The 19,804-nt window shown below is 46.0% G+C and overlaps 1 non-coding gene across 1 annotated transcript; it reads right to left on the reverse strand.

Moving 5' to 3' along the window:
- Positions 1–8,754: 8,754 nt before the first annotated feature.
- Positions 8,755–8,861, reverse strand: LOC120364086 (U6 spliceosomal RNA). Its single transcript, XR_005579439.1, has one exon. It is a non-coding gene; the product is annotated as a U6 spliceosomal RNA (small nuclear RNA).
- Positions 8,862–19,804: the final 10,943 nt, after the last annotated feature.

Here is a 19,804-nt window from a genome sequence, read left to right on the forward strand (position 1 = left end):
ATCCATTACCCTGTCATTTATATTAGGTATTTATCCTAATCCTATCCCCTTCCAACTCCCCCACTCCTTGCTATCCCTCCCCTAGCTCCCCACCCCCCGACAGACCCCAGTATGTGATGTTCCCTCTCTGTGTCCATGTGTTCTTATTGTTCATCACCCACTTATGAGTAAACATGTGATGTTTGGTTTTCTGTTCTTGGGTCAGTTTGCTGAGAATGATGGCTTCCAGCTTCATCCATGTCCCTACAAAGGACATGAACTCATCCTTTTTTTATGGCTGTGTAGTATTCCATGGTGTATATGTGCCACATTTTCCTTGTCCAGTCTATCATTGATGGGCATTTGGGTTGGTTCCAAGCCTTTGCTATTGTGAACAGTGCTGCAATAAACATACGTGTGCATTTATAACAGAATGATTTATAATCCTTTGTGTATATACCCAGTAATGGGATTGCTGGATCAAAGGGTATTTTTATTTCTAGATCCTTGAGGAATTGCCACACTGTCTTCCACAATAGTTGAACTAATTTACACTCCTACCAACGGTGCAAAAGCATTCCTATTTCTCCACATCCTCTCCAGCATCTGTTGTCTCCTGATTTTTTTTTTTTAATGATTGCCATTCTAATTGATGTGAGATGCTATCTCAATGTGGTTTTGATTTGTATTTCTCTAATGACCAGTGATGATGCGCATTTCACATGTTTGTTGGCCGAATAAATGTCTTCTTTTGAAAAGTGTGTCTTCATATCCTTTGCCTACTTTTTCATGGGATTTTTTCTTGTAAATCTGTTTTAAGTTCTTTGTAGATTCTTAAGTTCGTTAAGTTCTTTGTAGATTAGCCCTTTGTCAGATGGGTAGATTGGAAAAATTTTTTCTCATTCTGTTGGTTGCCAGTTTACTCTAATGATAGTTTCTTTTGCTGTGCAGAAGCTCTTTAGTTTAATCAGATTCCATTTGTCTATTTTGGCTTCTGTTGCCATTGCTTTTGGTGTTCTAGTCATGAAGTCCTTACGTATGCCTATGTCCTGAGTGGTATTGCATAGGTTTTCTTCTAGAGTTTTTATGGTGTTAGGTCTTATGTTTAAATCTTTAATCCATCTGGAGTTAATTTTTGTAAAAGGTGTAAGGAAGGGATCCAGTTTCAATTTTCTGCACATAGCTAGCCAGTTTTCCCCAACATTATGTATTAAATAGGGAGTCCTTTCCCCATTGCTTATTTTTGTCAAAAATCAGATGGTTGTAGATGTGTGGCGTTATTTGTGAGGCCTCTTTTTCTTTCTTTCTTCCTTTTTTTTTTTTTTTTTCTTAGGATTGTCTTGGCTATGCAGGCTCTGTTTTGGTTCCATATGAAGTTTAAGGTGTTTTTTTCCAATTCTGTGAAGAAAGTCAGTGGTAGCTTAATGGAGATAGCATCGAATTTATAAATTACTTTCAGCAGTACGGCCATTTCACGATATTGATTCTTCCTAACCATGAGCATGGAATGTTTTTCCATCTGTTTGCATCCTCTCCTATTTCCTTGAGCAGTGGTTTGTAGTTCTCCTTGAAGAGGTCCTTCACATCCCTTGTAATTTGTGTTCCTAGGTATTTTATTCTCTTTGTAGCAATTGTAAATGGGAGTTCACTCATGACTTGGCTGTTTGTCCGTTATTGATATATAGGAATGCTTGTGATTTTTGCACATTGATTTTGTATCCTGAGACTTTGCTGAAGTTGCTTATCGGTTTAAGGAGATTTGGGGTTGAGACGATGGGGTCTTCTAAATATACAATCATGTCACCTGCAAATAGAAACAATTTGGCTTCCTCCTTTCCTAATCAAATACCCTTTATTTCTTTTTCTTGCCCGATTGCCTGGCCAGAACTTCCAATACTATGCTTTTTTTTTTTTTTTTTGAGACGGAGTTTCGCTCTTGTTACCCAGGCTGGAGTGCAATGGCGCGATCTCGGCTCACGGCAACATCCGCCTCCTGGGTTCAGGCAATTCTCCTGCCTCTGCCTCCTGAGGAGCTGGGATTACAGGCACACACCACCACGCCCAGCTAATTTTTTGTATTTTTAGTAGAGACGGGGTTTCACCATGTTGACCAGGATGGTCTCGATCTCTCGACCTCGTGATCCACCCACCTCGGCCTCCCAAAGTGCTGGGATTACAGGCGTGAGCCACCGCGTCCGGCCCCGATACTATGCTTCATAGGAGTAGTGAGAGAGGACAGCCTGGTCTTGTCTTGTGCCAGTTTTAAAAGGGAATGCTTCCAATTTTCACCCATTCGGTATGCTATTGGCTGTGGGCTTGTCATAAATAGCTCTTATTATTTTGAGATACAGTCCATCTATACCTAGTTTATTGAGAATTTTTTTGCATAAAGGGCTGTTGAATTTTGTCGAAGGCCTCCTCTGCATCTATGGAGATAATCATGTAGTTTTTGTCTTTGGTTCTGTTTATGTGATGGATTACATTTATAGATTTGTGTATGTTGAACCAGCCTTGCATCCCAGGGATGAGGCCAATTCGATCATGATGGATAAGCTTTTTGCTGTGCTGTTGGATTTGGTTTGCCAGAATTTTATTGAGGATTTTTTCATCCATGTTCATCATGGATATTGGCCTGAAATTTTCTTTTTTAGTTGTGTCTCTGCCAGGTTTTGGCATCAGGATGATGTGGGTCTCAGAAAATGAGTTAGGGAGGATTCCCTCTTTTTATATAGTTTGGAATCGTTTCAGAAGGAACGGTGCCAGCTCCTCTTTGTCTGTCTGGTTGAATTCGGCTATGAGCCCGTCTTGTCCTGGACTTTTTTTTTTGGTTGGTAGGCTATTAATTGCTGCCTCAATTTCAGATCTTGTTATTGGTCTATTCAGGAATTCAATTTCTTCCTGGTTTAGTTTGGGAGGGTGTAAGTGTCCAAGAATTTATCCATTTCTTCTACATTGACTGGTTTATGTGCATAGAGTTGTTTGTAGTAATTTCTGATGGTAGTTTGTATTTCTGTGGAATCGGTGGTGATATCCCCTTTATCATTTTTTATTGCATCTATTTGATTCTTCTCTCTTTTCTTTGTTATTAGTCTGGCTAGCAGTCTATTTTGTTGATCTTTTCAAAAAACCAGCTCCTGGATTTATTGATTTTTTGAAGGGTTTTTTTGTGTTTCTGTCTCCTTCAGTTTTACCCTGATCTTAGTTGTTTCCTGTGTTCTGCTAGCTTTGGAATTTGTTTGATCTTGCTCCTCTAGTTCTTTTAATTGTGGCATTAGGGTGTCAATTTTAGATCTTTCCTCACTTCTCATGTGGGAATTTAGTGCTATAAATTTCCTTCTAGACATTGCTTTAAATGTGTCCCAGAGATTCTGGTACATTGTGTCTTCATTCTCATTGGTTTCAAAGAACATCTTTATTTCTGCCTTCATTTCATTATTTATCCTGTAGTCATTGAGGAGCAGGTTGTTCAGTTTCCATGTAGCTGTGTGGTTTTGAGTGAGTTTTTTTTTTTTTTTTTTTTTTTTTGAGATGGAGTTTCGCTCTTGTTACCCAGGCTGGAGTGCAATGGCACGATCTCGGCTCACCGCAACCTCCGCCTCCTGGGTTCAGGCAATTCTCCTGCCTCAGCCTCCTGAGTAGCAGAGATTACAGGCACGTGCCACCATGCCCAGCTAATTTTTTTTGTATTTTTAGTAGAGATGGGATTTCACCATGTTGACCAGGATGGTCTGAATCTTTTGACCTCATGATCCACCCGCCTCGGCCTCCCAAAGTGCTGGGATTACAGGCTTGAGCCACCGCGCCCAGCCTTGAGTGAGTTTCTTAATCTTGAGTTCGAATTTGATTGCACTGTGATCTAAGAAACTGTTATGATTTCCATTCTTTTGCATTTGCTGAGGAGTGATTTACTTCCAATTATGTGGTGAATTTTAGAATAAGTGCGATGTGGTGCTGAGAAGAATGTATATTCTGTGGATTTGGGGTGGAGAGTTCTGTAGATGTCTATTAGGTCTGCTTGGTCCAGATCTGAGTTCAAGTCCTGGATATCCTTGTTAATTTTCTGTCTTGTTGATTCATCTAATATTGACAGTGGACTGTTTAAGTCTCCCACTATTATTGCATGGGAGTCTAAGTCTTTTTGTAGGTCATTAAAAACTTGCTTTATGTATCTGGGTCCTCCTGTATTGGGTGCATTTATATTCAGGATAATTAGCCCTTCTTTTTGCATTGACCCTTTTAGTATTATGTAATGCCCTTCTTTGTTTCTTTTGATCTTTGTTGTTTTAAAGTCTGTTTTATCAGAGACTAGGATTGCAACTCCTGCTTTTTTTTTTTTTTTTTCCCTCTCTCCATTTGCTTAGTAAATCTTCCTCTATCCCTTTATTTTGAGCCTACTTTTGTCTTTGCATGTGAGATGGGTCTCCTGAATACAGCACACCAATGGGTCTTGACTCTTTATCCAATTTGCCAGTCTATATCTTTTGATTGGGGCATTTAGCCCATTTACATTTAAGGTTAATATTGTTATGTGTGAATTTGATCCTGCCATTTTGATGCTAGCTGGTTGTTTTGCTCATTAGTTGATGCAGTTTCTTTATAGTGTCAATGGTCTTTACAATTTGGTATGTTTTTGCAGTGACTGGTACTGGTTGTTCCTTTCCATGTTTAGTGCTTCCTTCAGGAGCTCTTGTAAGGCAGGCCTGGTGGTGATGAAATCTCTCAGCAGTTGCTTTTCCATAAAGGCTTTTATTTCTTCTTTGCTTATGAAGCTTAGTTTGGCTGGATATGAAATTCTGGGTTGAAAATTCTTTTCCTTAAGGATGTTGAATATTGGCCCCCACTCTCTTCTGGCTTGTAGGGTTTCTGCTGAGAGATCCCCTGTGAGTCTGATGGGCTACCCTTTGTGGGTAACCTGACCTTTCTCTCTGGCTGCCCTTAGCATTTTTTCCTTCATTTTAACCCTGGTCAATCTGACAGTTATGCACCTTAGAGTTGCTCTTCTTGAGGAATATCTTGTGGTATTCTCTATATTTCCTGAATTTGAATGTTGGTTTGCTTTGCTAGGTTGGGGAAATTGTACTGGATAATATCCTGAAGAGTGTTTTCCAACTTGATTTCATTCTCCCTGTCACTTTCAAGTACACCAATCAAACATAAATTTGGTCTTTTCACATAATCCCATATTTCTTGGAGGCTTTGTTCATTTCTTTTCACTCTATTTTCTCTAATCTTGCCTTCTTACTTTATTTCATTGAGCTGATCTTCAATCTCTGATATCCTTTCTTTTTTTTTTTTTTTTTTTTTGAGACGGAGTTTCGTTCTTGTTACCCAGGCTGGAGTGCAATGGTGCGATCTCGGCTCACCGCAACCTCCGCCTCCTGGGTTCAGTTCAGGCAATTCTCCTGCCTCAGCCTCCTGAGTAGCTGGGATTACAGGCACTCACCACCATGCGCAGCTAATTTTTTTTGTATTTTTAGTAGAGATGGGGTTTCACCATGTTGACCAGGATGGTCTCGATCTCTTGACCTCGTGATCTACCTATGATGGATAAGCCTTTTGATGTGCTGTTGCAATCTGTTAGTCAGTATTTTATTGAAAATTTTTACATCTATGTTCGTCATGGATATTGGCCTGAAGTTTTCTTTTTTTGTGAGTCTCTGCCAGGTTTTGGTATCAGGATGATGTTGGTTTCATAAAATGAATTGGGAAAGATTCCCTCTTTTTGTATTTTTGGAATAGTTTCAGAAGGATGGATACCAGCTCCTCTCTGTATGTCTGGTAGAATTTGACTGTGAACCCATCTGGACCTGGGCTTTTTTTGGTTGATAGGCTATTAATTGCTTCCTCAACTTCAGTCCTTGTTATTGGTCTCTTCAGGGTTTCAACTTCTTCCTGGTTTAGTCTTGGGAGGAGGCAAGTGTCCAGGAATTTATCCATTTCTTCCAGGTTTACTGGTTTATGTGCATAGAGTTGTTTGTAGTAATTTCTGATGGTAGTTTGTATTTCTGTGGAATTGGTGGTGATATCCCCTTTATCATTTTTTTATTGCATCTATTTGATTCTTCTCCCTTTTCTTTTTCTATTTGTTTATTTACTCTCTTTTTCATTTTGTATTGCATCTATTTGATTCTTCTCTCTTTTCTTTTTTTGTTAATCTGGCTATTTTGTTGATCTGTTCAAAAAATCAGCTCCTGGATTTATTGATTGATTTTTTTTTTTTTTTTTTTTTTTTTTTTTTTTTTGAGACAGAGTTTCGCTCTTGTTACCCAGGCTGGAGTGCAATGGGGCGATCTCGGCTCACCGCAACCTCCGCCTCCTGGGTTCAAGCAATTCTCCTGCCTCAGCCTCCTGAGTAGCTGGGATTACAGGCACGTGCTACCATGCCCAGCTAAGTTTTTGTATTTTTAGTAGAGACAGGGTTTCACCATGTTGACCAGGATGGTCTCGATCTCTTGACCTCGTGATCTGCCCGCCTCAGCCTCCCAAAGTGCTGGGATTACAGGCTTGAGCCACCGTGCCTGGCCTATTGATTTTTTTAAAGGGTTTTTGTGTGTGTCTATCTCCTTCAGTTGTGCTCTGATCTTAGTTATGTTTTGTCTTCTGCTAACTTTTGAGTTTTTTTTTATCTTGCTCCTCTAGCTCTTTCAATTTTGATGATAGGGTGTCAGTTTTAGATCTTTCCTTGCTTCTCATCTGGTCATTTATTGCTATAAATTTTCCTCTAGACACAGCTTTAAATGTGTCCCAGAGATTCTGGTATGTTGTGTCTTTATTCTCGTTGGTTTTTAAGAACATCTTTATTTGTGACTTCATTCATTGTTTATCCAGTCAACATTCAAGAGCCAGTTGCTCAGTTTCCATGAGGTTGTGCGGTTCTGAGTTAGTTTTAATCCTGAGTTGTAATTTGACTGCATTGTGGTGTGAGAGACTGTTATGATTTCAGTTCTTTTGCATTTGCTGAGAAGTGTTTTACTTCCAATTATGTGGTGAATTTTAGAGTAGGTGCAATGCAGTGCTGAGAAAAATGTATATTCTGTGGATTTGGGGTGGAGAGTTCTGTAGATGTCTATTAGGTTTGCTCGATCCAGATCTGAGTTCAAGTCCTGGATATACTTGCTAATTTTCTGTCTCATTGATCTGTCTAATACTGACAGTGGAGTGTTAAAGTCTCCCACTACTATTGTGTGGGAGTCTAAGTCTCTTTGTAGGTCATTGAGAACTTGCTTTATGTAACTGGGTGCTCCTGTATTAGGTGCATGTATATTTAAGATAGTTAGCTCTTCTTGTTTCATTGATCCTTTTACCATTACGTAATGCCCTTCTTTGTCTCTTTTGATCTTTGTTGGTTTAAAGTCTATTTTATCAGAGACTAGGATTGCAACTCCTGCTTTTTTTTTTTTTTTTTTTTTTTCTCTCCATTTGCTTGGTAAATCTTCCTCCATCCCTTTATTTTGAGTCTATGTGTGTCCTTGCATGTGAGGTGGGTGTCCTGGATACCGCAAACCAATGGGTCTTGACTCTAAGCAATTTACCAGTCTGTGTCTTTTGATTGGGGCATTTAACCCATTTACATTTAAGGTTAATATTGTTATGTGTGAATTTGATCCTGCCATTTTGATGCTAGCTGGTTGTTTTCCCCATTAGTTGACGCAGTTTCTTCATTGTGTCGATATTCTTTACCATTTGGTACATTTTTGGAGTGGCTGGTACTGGTTGTTGCTTTCTATGTTTAGTGCTGCTTTCAGGAGCTCTTGTAAGGCAAACCTGGTAGTGATGAAATCTCTCAGCAATTGCTTATTCATAACAGATTTTATTTCTTCTTCGCTTATGAAGCTTGGTTTGGCTGGATATGAAATTCTAGGTTGAAAATTGTTTTCATATATACATATTATTGCACCTTAGGTTCTGGGGTACATGTGCAGATCATGCAGGACAGTTGCATAGGTATATACATGCCAATGTGGTTTGCTGCTTCCATCGCCCCCATCACCTATATCTGGCATTTCTCCCCATGGTATCCCTCCTAAACCTCCCTACCCTGCACTGTCTATCTCCTATTCTCCCCAATAGACCCCACTGTGTGATGCTTCCCTCCCTGTGTCCATGTGTCCTCATTGTTCAACACCCACCTATGAATGAGAACATGCAGTGTTTGATTTTCTGTTCTTGTGTTAGTTTGCTGAGAATTATGGTTTCCAGATTCATCCATGTCCCTATGAAGGACACGAACTCATCATTTTTTATGGCTGCATAGTATTCCGTGGTGTATATGTGCCATATTTTGCTTGTCCAGTCTGTCATCAATGGGCATTTGCATTGGTTCCAGGTCTCTGCTATTGTAAAACAGTGTCAAAGTGAACATACATGTGCATGTGTCTTTATAATAGAATGATTTATAATCCTTTGGATATATACTTAGTAATGGGATTGGTGGGTCAAATGGTATTTCTATTTCTAGGTCCTTGAGGAATTGCCACACTGTCTTCCACAATGGTTGAACTAATTTACACTCCCACCAATAGTGTAAAAGTGTTCCTTTTTCTTCACATTCTCTCCAGCATGTTTTCTCCAGATTTTTTAATGATCACCATTCTAACTGGTACGAGATGGTATCTCAATGTGGTTTTGATTTGCATTTCTCTAATGACCAGTGATGATGAGCATTTTTTATATGTTTGTTTGCTTCATATATGTCTTCCTTTGAAAAGTATGTGTTCATATCCATAACCCATTTTTGAATGGGGTTGTTTGTTTTTTTTCTTGTAAATCTGTTTTAGAAATATGGAATGCTTCATGAATATGGATGTCATCTTTGTGCAGGGGCCATGCTAATCTTCTCTGTTTCATTTCAATTTTAGTATATGTACTGGTGAAGTGAGCACAAAAGTTATTTTACTTAATAATGTTCAATATAGGGCCGGGCATGGTGGCTCAAGCCTGTAATCCCAGCACTTTGGGAGGCCAAGGCGGGTGGATCACGATGTCAAGAGATCGCGACCATCCTGGTCAACATAGTGAAACCCCATCTCTACTAAAAATACAAAAAAAAAATTAGCTGGGCATGGTGGTGCGTGCCTGTAATCCCAGCTACTCAGGAGGATGAGGCAGGAGAATTGCCTGAACCCAGGAGGCGGAGGTTGCGGTGAGCCGAGATCGCACCATTGCACTCCAGTCTGGGCAACAATAGTGAAACTCCATCTCAAAAAAAAAAAAATAATAATAATAATGTTCAATATTGGCCCCCACTCTATTCTGGCTTGTAGGGTTTCTGCCAAGAGGTCTGCTGTGAGTCTGATTGGCTTCCCTTTGTGGGTAACCTGACTTTTCTCTCTGGCTGCCCTTAGCATTTTCTCCTTCATTTCAACCTTGGTGAATCTGATTATTTTGTGCCTTGGGGTTGCTCTTGTTGAGGAATATCTTTGTGGTGTTCTCTGTATTTCCTGAATTTGAATGTTGGTTTGCCTTGTTAGGTTGGAGAAGTTCTCCTGGATAATATCCTGAAGAGTGTTTTCCAGCTTGGATTCATTCTCTCCATCACACTCAGGTACACCTATCAAACGTAGATTAGATCTTTTCACATAATCCCATATTTCTGGAAGGCTTTGTTCATTTCTTTTCTCTCTTTTTTTTCCTCTAATCTTGCCTTCTTGTTTTATTTCATTGAGTTGGTCTTCAGTCTCTGATATCCTTTCTTCTGCTTGGTTGATTTGGCTATTGAAACCTGTGTATGCTTCGTGAAGTTCTTGTGTTGTGTTTTTCAGGTCTATCAGGTCATTTATATTCTTCTCTAAGCTGTTTATTCTCGTTAGCATTTCGTCAAACCTTTTTTCAAGGTTCTTAGTTTCTTTGCATTGAGTTAGAACATGTTCTTTTAGCTCAGAGATGTTTGTTATTACCCACCTTCTGAAGCCTCTTTCTGTCAGTTCATCAGACTCATTCTCCATCAAGCTTTGTTCTCTTACTGGTGAGGAGTTGTGATCCCTTGGAGGAGGAGACATGTTTGGTTTTGAGTGTTTTCATCCTTTTTGCACTGTTTTCTTCCCATCTTTGTGGATTTATCTACCTGTGGCCTTTGTAGTTGGTGACTTTTGGGTGGGGTCTCTGAGCGGACGTCCTTTTTGTTGATGATAAAGTTATTTCTTTCTGTTTTTTAGTTTTCCTTCTAACAGGCCCCTCTGCTGTAGAACTGCTGGAGGTTCATGTCAGACCCTGCTTACCAGGGGATCACCTGCAGCAGCTGCAGAGCAGTAAGGGTTTCTGCCAATTTCTGCTTCTGTTATCTTCATCCCAGAAGGATACCCAGCAGATGTCAGCCTGAGCTCTCCTTTTTGAGGTGTCTCTTTGGATATACAGGGGTCAGCGAGCTGCTTGAGGAGACAGTCTGACTTTTTATGGGAGCTCAAGTGCTGAGCTGTGAGCTCCATTGTTCTGTTCAGAGCTGCTATGCAGGTATGTTTAAGTCTGCTGCAGCAGAACTCATAACCACCTTTTTTCCCCAGGTGCTCTGTCCTGGGAAGATTGGAGCTTTATTTATAAGTTCCTGACATGCTGCTGCCTTTTTTCAGAGATGCCCTACCCAGCTAGGAGGTAGTCTAGTCACAATCTGCCAGCAGAGGCATTGCTGGCTTGCCGTGGGCTCTGCCCAGCTACTGTGTGAACTTCCTTGCAGTTTTTTTTATAGAGGTATAGTTAGAACTGCCTCAGTAGTGGTGGATTGCCTCAATATTGATGGACTGCCTTGGTAATGGTGGACTGCCTTGGTAAATGTGGACTGCCTCGGTAATGGTGGAAGCTCTTCCCCCAGCAGAGCTGGACCATTCTGGGTCCTGCTGTGCTTGCTGTGAAACTCTCAATCCAGAGCATTTCAGATTGCTGGTCTTTGTGTGGGTGAGACCTGCCAAGCCAAATCACCTGGCTCCCTGTTTCAGCCCCCTTTTTTTAGTTGAATGGGCAGCTCTGTCTCCTAGGCATTCCAGGCACCAGTTGAAATGGCACCCAGATTTGTGTGAGTTTTTGTGCAGAGACCCGCTGCGCCAGCTGAAACAGTGGTGCTGGAAACTCACACTTTTTAGCCCAGGAATCTCCTGGTCTGTGGGCAGTAATAACTCGTTTGGAAATGCGGTAATCACTCACCCTCTGCGTTGTTCTTGCTGGGAACTACAATCTGGAGTTGTTCCCATTTGGCCAACTTGGATCTAACCCCAGGCTGCTGCCTTTTTTCAGAGATGCCCTGCCCAGCAAGAAGGGAGTCTAGTTGACAGTCTGCCTGCAGAGGTCTTGCTGAGCTGCCGTGGGCTCTGCCCAGTTGCTGTGTAAACTTCTGCAGGACTTCATTTACACAGGTGAAGTTAAAACTGCCTACCTGAGCCTCAGCAATGGTGGATGCCCCTCCCCCCACCGAGCTTGAACATCCCAGGTCTAGCTCAGACTGTTGTACTGGCTGCAAGAATTTCAGGCCAGTAGATCTTAGCTTGCTGGTCTTCATGGGGGTGGAACCCACCAAGCCAGATCACTTGGCTTCCTGGCTTCGGCCTCCTTTTTCAGGGGAATAAGCAGTTCTGTCTCACTGGTGTTCCAGGCGCCACTAGGGTATGATAAAAAACAAACAACCAAAAAAACAGCTGCCCCGTTTTGCACTGGAAACCAGGGCGCTGGTGCTGTAAGGATTGGAGGGAATCTTCTGGTCTGTGGGTTGCAAAAACTGTGGGAAAACATACTATCTGAGCCAGTGTGCCATCCTGTCAGGAAATGTCCCCAATGGCTTCCCTTGGCTAGGAGAGGGAGTTCTCTGGCCCCTTGTGCTTCCTGGGTGAGGCAATGCCCCACTCTGCTTCAGCTTGCCCTCCTTGGGCTGCACCCACTGTCTAATCAGTCCCAGTGAACCTGGTACTTTGGTTGGAAATGCAGAGGTCACTTGCCTTCTGGATTGCTCTCACTGGGAACTGCAGACCAGAGCTGTTCCTATTTGGCCATCTTGGTGGAAGTCCTCATAGTCTTTTCTTAATGGCATCCTTTGAAGCACACACATTTTTAGTTTTCATGGCATCCAATTTTTTCTTTTTTTTTTTTGGGTGGTGGGGAGGGCTGTTGCGCTTTGGCCTCATATCTAAGAAGGCTGTGCTTTGAGACTTACTTCTATATTTTCCTCCAAGAATTTTTATAGTTTTAGCTCTTTTAGTATATGATTAACCCATCTATTTGGAGCTAACATTTGTATATGATGTGAGGTAGGGATCCAGATTCATTCTTTTGCATGTGGATATCCAGTTATCTCAATACTATTTGTTGAAAGATTATTCTCTCTCCTTTAAATTGTCTTGCCCCTTGCTGGCTTTTCTGGTCTGAAGAAATGAGTATCCTACCTTCCCCAGAAGAGATGGTACCAGCTTTGCTGGGATTTTGAGTGAACAAGCAGGTGGCCCCCACTTGGGCAGGGAGACTCCCCAGGACTTCTCTGAAACCTCAGCAGGGCCCAGCATAGGCGCTAGAGAGACCATGAATTCTTCAAATACTTACTCAGTACCTCCTGTGTGTCAGGAGCTAGGGACACAGTGGGGATTAAGGCAAGCTAGTCCCTACCCTCTGGAGTTCACACTGCAATAGGAAGATGGACAAGAAAGATTACTGTAATTCTAAGTGGTGACAATTGCTGTGGAGAAGAAATAGAGCAGGTTAAAGTGTTCAAGAGGGACAGGATTAAGGCTGGGGGTGGCAGTGGTATAGGAAGAGGGTCACTTTTCTTTCTTTCTTTCTTTCTTTCTTTCTTTCTTTCTTTCTTTCTTTCTTTCTTTCTTTCTTTTTTTGAGACGGAGTTTCGCTCTTGTTTACCCAGGCTGGAGTGCAATGGCGCAATCTCGGCTCACCACAACCTTCACCTCCTGGGTTCAAGCAATTCTCCTGCCTCAGCCTCCCGAGTAGCTGGGACTACAGGTGCGCGCCACCATGCCCAGCTGATTTTTGTATTTTTAGTAGAGACGGGGTTTCACCATGTTGACCAGAATGGTCTTGATCTCTTGACCTTGTGATCCACCTGCCTCGGCCTCCCAAAGTGCTGGGATTACAGGCGTGAGCCACTGCGCCTGGCCTAGAGGGTCACTTTTCTATTTCTGTTGACACCAGCTAAGGAACTTGGGTCCCCACTGTGCACCAGACACTATGCTGCACTCTTGGCATCTCTCATTTCATTTTGTTTTCCTGAGAATCTTATGATGCTAGCATACCATGGCACAGCTGAGGAAGCTGAGGTTCAGAGAGGTGAAGTGATTTGCCCAAAGCCACACAGCCTGGAAGTAGTAGCCATAAGACTCAAACCTAGACCTGTCTGAAGTGAAAGCTGTTTCTTCAGCAACACTGCCTGCCTGTAAGATGCAGGCTGTGTTCTCGTGGGACCCTCACTCCAGTAAGGGAGACAGAACACCTCCCTGAAGTCACTCCACCCCAGGCTGGAGTCGCAGCAGAGGCACATGCCCAGTGTATCGCATGCATGGAAGACGGAGGGCGAAGTGAATCGCCACTGGGCAGGGGAGGAGGAAGGGGAAAAGCCTGGACAGGATTTGCTGCAGAATGACGGTCCCTGAGCAGTCACCGTGGCCTGCATTGCATCCACAGAGGAAGGAGGCCCCATTTCTCCTGGGGAAGGAATACTTAAGAAGTGGGGATTCCCTGGGACTTCGTGGTTATATGATGATCTGTGTGTATGTGAGGCAGCGGTGCCTGGCAGGAGGAAGGGGCTAGAAACCAGCCCTTTAGAAGTGTTTTTATGATTATCACAGTCAGGAGAAGGGATAATTTAATAATGACATCAACAACACCCACTACTGTAATTACCCCACTTTACCATTGAGGAAGCAGGCTCAGAGAGGTTAGGCATCTTTGCCCAGGGTCACACAGTGAGTCAACGGAGGATGCAAGACTTGAACCCAGGTCTGTGTGACTCCAAGCCCATGCCTTTCATAGCTGCATTCTTCCGCATCCTCCACATAATTGCCAAAGAAGACCCAGGAGGCCGTGGGGTAGAAAAGAGGGATTCGATTTGGGTATCAGGAGACTTCCATTGATTCCCACCACTCCCACTGCCTTGCTGGGACTCTGACCAAGAGATTTAACATTTTCTGAAATGAATTATTATTACAAAATAATACATGTTTGAGTTACATTTCAAAAGTGCAGGGTAATGGGGGAAAATGAAAGAGCAGCCACAATCCCATCAGATGCTTTTATAAACATCTTCTTCCCAGCTGGGCACCGTGGCTTATGCCTGTAATTCCAGCACTTTGAGAAGCTATAGTGGGAGGATTGCTTGAGGCCAGGAGTTCGAGACCAGCCTGGACAACATAGTAAGACCACATCTTTACAAAAACTAAAAATAAGCCATGTATGCTGATGTGTGCCTGTAGTCCCAGCTACTTGGGAAGCTGAAGGGGGAGGATCACTTGAGCTCGGGAGGCTGAGGCTGCAGTGAGCTGACATGGCGCCACTGCACTCCAGCCTGGGCAATAGAGCGAGGCCCATCTCAAATAAATAAATAAGTAAATAACTTGTTCCCAGGCAGCTGCAGGCAGGGAGGAGGAGGTCACTGAAATTTCCTGAAGCCCCACCCACCCCACCTTCCCCTTCTTTATTTAACCACCATTTCTCCAGCGTCTCCTGAATGCCAGGCCCTGAGCCAGCCCCTGCCTTCCTGGGGCTCTCACTGAAGTGAGGCAGATAGATGATGTGAGAAAACACAGAAGGACGATACGGTGAGGTCGGGCAGTGACAGAGGAGCTCCAGGGTGGCGGCAGCCTGTGGGCTGGGCTCCTGTACCCACAGGTGGGCCAGGTCAGGTTGGGTATTGGAAAAGGCCTCCCCATAGGAACTGCCTTTCAGCCAAATCTTGGAGGATGAGCAGAAATTAAGCAGGAGGCAGAGGATGGGAGGAAGGTGTCCCAGCCTGAGGGAACAGCCTGTGTCATGGCTCAGAGGCAGAGAGGGCTCTGCACATGCAAAGAGCAGAGCGTCACCCCCTGTGATGGGAACATGGAGTGGGAGACAGAGATGGGGACGACTCTGCTGCCCTTGCCAGGGAGCTGGGAGACCAGATGAGATCGGTGTGAAGGCAGTTTGCCATGTGCAGCTCAGATTCCAAGGCAAATAGGATTTCTTGCCTTTCTTTCTTTCCTTTTTTAATTTTTTTAAATTTTTTTTTGAGATGGAGTTTCGCTCTTCTTGCCCAGGCTGAAGTGCAATGGCATGATCTCAGCTCACTACAATCTCCGCCTCCCAGGTTCAAGTGATTCTGCTACCTCAGCCTCCAGAGTAGCTGGGATGACAGGAGTCCACCACCATGCCTGGCTAATTTTTTGTATTTTTAGTCGAGACGGAGTTTCACCATGTTGGCCAGGCTAGTCTCAAACTCCTGACCTTGTGATCCGCCCGTCTCAGCCTCCCAAAGTGCTGGGATTACAGGCGTGAGCCACCGTGCCTGGTAGGATTTCTTTTCTATCTCAAAACTTTATTCTCATATTTGTGCCCTCATTATTGTTCCCCGTGTGTGCCCTGTTGGTCTCCCTACACCCCCTCGCCCCCAAAGTGGGGAAAAAAGATAAAAAGAGCAAATTCCTAGGAAACACAGCAGCACAGTTTGACTGGATGCTTTTAACTAAGTCTGCGGGCAGGAGAGACTTTTTATCCCTTGCAAGTTAATGCAAACTGTTAGGGAGATAAATAAATGACAGAGCTGCCGATGGACTGTTGGGCTCAAAGGAGGGACATTTGTCTCACTTTAGAAGAAGGACCTGGAGGGCTCAGCCCCATCGACTCGTTCATTGTGCTGTTATCTGCCAGAGAGGTGGTGACACCACAGCAATTAAGACAAACTTGAGTCTATAAGTTTGCGCCTGCAATCTCGTGGCTTCAAAACAAGACAAATGATACCGCCAAGGGAGGAAACAAAGTCTTTTTCAGACTCTGTCCAAAGTCACGGCAAATATTTGTGGTCGTTCAGCAGAAAATTTGTCATGATGAGGTCTGGGGTCTGCTGCCTCCCCCGCCCCGCATAATAATCCACTCCTGTGGCTCATGCCAGCCCAGGCAGTCTCGGGGGTTCCCCCGACTGCCAGCCACAGCCTGCCCTGCCTGCCCACTAGTTGAAAGCATCTCCGGTGGGTCAGGGATGTGATTTCTGCCAAGGCAGAAAGGAGTCATGAGAAAGCCGGCAAGTGCCATGGCAGCTTGCTCTGTGCCATGGAGGCCGCTGCCCTCACCCCACTTTCCGTACGAGCAGCCAGCACCTACCAAGGACCAGGCTCAGGGCAGATGTCCTGAGCTGCTGACTGCTTCCCCTGCAGACCTCTGCACTCCCCATTCCTGACCCCACGTGGCCATGCCTGCTGCCTTTGCTGCAGCACCTTGGCGCTGATGCCGGCTCAGCCCCCTCCTTCGAGCCTCCCACCTGAGCTTGGATTGAACTGCTTCTTCCGGTTGCATGAAGTGAAAACACCTGCTTCCCCAAAGTAGAAGCAGGGACCTGGTCCAGGTGCAGTCCCGGGGATCCCCTTGGCCCCAGGAATGGAGTTGGGCTGCTGTGAGCCGGTGCAGCTCCCCTCTCCACGCTCTTCTGCCCACCTGCTGGGCACTGCCTCCCTCCCTCACCCTGGGACCTGGGACTGTCTTTCCCTCCCACCATCCTCCCTCTACGTTCTTCTTTCTCAAGGACATTTCTGTGACTGAGAACATAGGCTCCTATTCTCCCCCACAGCCCTTTGGTTTTTTTGAGACGGGGTCCCTGCTGCCTATGCTGGAGTGCAGCGGCGGGATCACAGCTCACTGCAGCACGCTCCCCCGCCAGGCTCAGGTGATCCTCCCACCCCAGCCTCCCAAGCTGGGACGACAGGCATGTGCCACCACACCGGGCTAACTTTTGTAAAACAGAGTTTTGCCATGTTGCCAAGGCTGGTCTCAAACTCCTGAGCCCGCCCCGGTCTCCCAAAGTGCTGGGATTACAGGTGAGAGCCACTGCACCCAGCCAGGCTCCCGTTGTAATAAGGGCCAGACTTAGCTAAAGGTTGAAGCTCCAAGGGGGAGTCTGGGCAGCAGTCACGGGGATGGAAGACAGCTCTGAGGTGGCATCATGGCCCTCTCTGGGCTCTACCCATGTGGAGGCAGCTGTCTAGCTCCTTCTGAACCACCCTATGTGATGGGGGTCCAGGGGCTGCCAGCCTGCAGGCCCAGCATCACCCCAAGACTTCACCCGGAGGTTCCACCCTGGCCTGACACCTGGAAGCATATGCTCCCCCCCCGCCCCCAGAGATGCAGGTCTGCTCAGGCAGGGCACCCGCAGCTTCCCTCAGTGAGGCTGTACCATCCAGCCCAGCTCGCACTGGCCTGACCACCCCCAAGCTGGGCTGGGCCTTGGGTAAGGGCTCTGGGTCACACTGCTTTGTACCACAGGGCTCCCACCACACCTGGAGAAGAGGGTTCCAGCTCTCCTCCCTCCACCCCCACAGACTTCCTGGAGCATCTCCGAAGCCCTGAGATTCTGTATCCTGCATTTCCCACATGGGAAAACCACACAGAAGCAGGGACAATGGGCTAGGTGTGAGGGGCCTCCTGTCCTCCAAGCCAGGGCCCTAGAAGCAGAGGAGGCACCTGTCTCTCCTTGTGTCCCGTGAGGACCTGAGGATTTGGCCTGGGAGTGTCCCAGAAACACTCCCTTCTAGGCTCCCCTGAAGGTCTGAGAGGCCTGAGGCTGCCTCTAATGAGGGTCTGGGCTCTCAAAGGCTGCGGTTAGAAAGTGAATGGGTGATACTGAGGGTTGGAGCAAGAGATCCAGGCAGGACAGTGACAGCCCCCAAGGGCCTCAGGTCCAAGGGCCCCATCCCTGCACCCCACCTTGCCTCCTCCTGCCCTCCCACACCGCAGGCACCCTCCCTGTGCAGGTCCCGGGCCAGGTCCTGGTACAGAGGAGAGTCAGCCTCACCCTGCCCTCGAGGGGCTCAGTGTATATCCAGAGAAGGAAGTAAAGAAGCTGCCAAGAGGAGGTGCCGTTTGAGAGGGGCCTGAAAAGAAGAAAAGGAATGAGTCACGTGGATGGGGTGAGGGTGGGCGGCGGTGGCTTTCCAGCAGGGGACAAGCTCGTGCTGGCCAGGCCAGTCTCTGGCACCGCCGTGTTCTAGGTCTCAGCCCTCCCGTGACCTCTGAGGGCAGGTGCAGCTTGGCCTCTGGCCCCCAAGGGTGACTGGAGGAACCACTTCAGCAGGCCAAAGAGGAACCTGCCTCCAGCCAGAGGGGTCTTAGCACAAGGGCCCCTCAGGAGTGACTTGGCTCCCCAACTTCCTACTTCAAGCCAGAGGGGAATTTTTACTTGGGGGCTACCCCAAAGCAGGGGCCCTTGACTAGAGGTCATAAGCATGTGGGCTCCGGGGTCTCCACGAACCCCAAAGTTGTGAACAAAATTCTGTGCATGCATGCATGTGGGTGATGTAATTCGGGGGCAAGGATGCTCATGGGATGAGCCCAAATGGTGAGAACTCTGCTCTGGGACGTCAGGGCTGGGAGGTGCTCTAGGGACACCGTGAGATCAACCCCTGCATGGAGAGATGAGGAAACGGACTCAGCGGGAGACGTCCTTTGTTCAAGATCACCCTGAAAGCTGGTCTCCGGGCCAAAGCATGCATCTGGAGCAGTGTCTCTCAGTGCTATGGGGGGCGTTCTGCACCCATATCCCTGGGGACTGCTGTGGGGGGTGCTCTGCACCCATATCCCTGGGGAGCTGATCAAAGAGCAGATCCTTGGCCCCTTCCCAAAGGTATTAGCATTATCTTGGCAAACCAGAGTTTGGGAACCTCTGTGGTAGAGGATAAGGTGTGTGCGTGTGTACACCTGTGTGCACATGTGTGCTGTGTGTGTGGAGTCGACTAGCAGAGCCGTGATTAAGAGTGGAGCTCTGAGTCCCAAACAGCGCTTTGCTGTTTGTTGGGTGACCTTGGGTAAGTCACTTGGCCTGTGGTTCAGTTTCTTCATCTGTAAAATGGGCAGAATAATCGTATCACCATCTACCTCTTGGGATCACGGTGGGGATTAAACAAGTTGATAGAGTAAGCCCTAAGCACGCTGCCCAGCGTGGTACCTGCTCATTTTTTTTACCGCCCTTGACTTGGGATTTGGGCATGACAGGCTTGTTGGATGGATCTTCCCAAAATGAGGATATGCTTTAGTCTGGGTGGTGGCTGCTTCACATTCTGGGGCAGTCAGCCCCATGTGGGAGCCCCTGAATGTTCCCCGCTCTCTCAGAGCCTCTTCCTGAGAAAGTCCATCACGCGGTGCTGCCGACAGCTCTCCCTGCCCTGAGCAGTGGGCCAGGGAGCACAGTCTTCATGGCCGTGGCCCCATCCAATTCTGTGACCTTCCAAGCCCCAGGGAAATGGCAGGTGCTCAGAGAAAGCTGGAGGCCTGTGCCTTGAAAAGTGTTATGAAAAAGATGATCTGAACCCGCCCTGGGAAGCCACACGATGCCTCACATAGGGTGCCCTTTCCTGGGCACCGGACTGTGCATGCAGAGTCCACCACTTTGGCCATTTGACCCACATACATTGTGCAGAGCCGAGCCCTTGTTCTTTGTACTGGGGAATACCATGTGAAAAAGACCAGAATCTACCCTTGCGGAGACTCCATTCTAATGGGGGGCAGGGGAGGAAGGAGACAGAAGAGAAAATAAGTGGAGTGTTGCATAGTTCTGAATGCAGTAGAGGAAAATGGTGCAAGTGAGGGGCACATGCGGTCCCAGGGCGGGTGCGGGAGGTTGCGATTTTGGAGTGCTTAGGTGGGTCCCACTGAGATGCCATTT

The sequence above is a fragment of the Saimiri boliviensis genome, chromosome 2 (genome assembly GCF_048565385.1).
Source record: "Saimiri boliviensis isolate mSaiBol1 chromosome 2, mSaiBol1.pri, whole genome shotgun sequence".
Lineage (NCBI taxonomy): Eukaryota > Metazoa > Chordata > Mammalia > Primates > Cebidae > Saimiri > Saimiri boliviensis.